This window comes from Phaenicophaeus curvirostris, chromosome 1, assembly GCF_032191515.1.
Source record: "Phaenicophaeus curvirostris isolate KB17595 chromosome 1, BPBGC_Pcur_1.0, whole genome shotgun sequence".
Lineage (NCBI taxonomy): Eukaryota > Metazoa > Chordata > Aves > Cuculiformes > Cuculidae > Phaenicophaeus > Phaenicophaeus curvirostris.
Genome location: NC_091392.1, coordinates 37693225 through 37694470, shown reverse-complemented (window position 1 = coordinate 37694470; position 1246 = coordinate 37693225).

Below are 1246 nucleotides of genomic sequence, written 5' to 3'. Positions count from 1 at the left end.
GCTTCTGTAGTATTGAAGCTCTCTCCCAGCAGCATCTTCTTTACCTTCCATATTGGAGACCTCACTACCCAAGTAATTCTCAAAATCCTTTGTCATTTGCACTTACCTCACTTAGATTCCACTCTCCTTATCTTCTCGTGTCAAATACAATCTACTTCCATATTATCTCCCTTGTTTAGCCCGTTCTCCCCCCTCTCCCTGTAAGGCAGTTGTTGCAATTAACTTCTGGTTTTGCAACATTCAAATGCTTCAGTTTCTTATACTCTCCTTGACTGCCTCTGCTTCCCTCTTACCTCGACCAGAGGTCAAGACGAGTAATTTTCCTTACTTTCTGATCTTTTGGAGGTGTCTGGCTTTTTCCCAACCTTTGCTTTTAACACTGACCAATGCCCCTTGCACTTCCAGCATCCCAGGAACTTGAATGGAAAGTCACCTTGACCAAAAAAGACTGAATCATGGAATCATAGAACTGTTTGAGTTGGAAGGGACATTAAAGATCACCTAGTTTCAACCCTCTGCCATGGGCAGGGTCACCTCCCACTAGACCAGGCCAAAAAAGTCAAGTCCTACTAGAATTGACCCAAAAAGACTGAATATCAAGTGGCAACTGCTTAGGCTTGGTGTGGGTTTGTAGAAGTCTCTTTGACTCTGAAGAAGGGAACGCAAATCCACTGTCCCGTGCCAGAGGGGATGCCAGGGACTTCTCTCCAAACTGGCTTACGCTACTATTAGTGAGGGAAACATTTCCCTCTAAAATACCAGGTTTCTCCAAATGGGTAAGTGCCTTATGCCTGTTAATTCTCTCTCCTTCCAGTTTCAATTTACGTCTGCTGTGCAGGTGCCTATTTTTCACTGCCTTGCTGTGTCTCAAAACTTTTCACGCTCGCTCCCTGCCCCCCTAGTCTTTCATCTGTCTCCTCTTTTATCAGACTTGTTAGGTATCCTCACTGTCTTTTGCCCCAGTTCTCTCTCCCAAACAAGTTCAGCTGCTTATTGTGCCACCTCACCTGCCTGACATCTCTTTGATGAAGCTACATCAAATTCTTCCTGCAAGTTGCTGGTTCTTCGTGTTGTTTCACTCCTTCCCCTTACATCTGCACTGCAGCTCCTGTCTCCTCCTTTAATTTCAGGGGTCACTCAGCTACAGTTTATAACTCACCCCAGTTTTATAGCCTGAAAAAATCTCACCACTTCATGCTTTTGGAGCCTGAAGTGAACAGGTTTTAACGTAATTCCTTGTGTGACT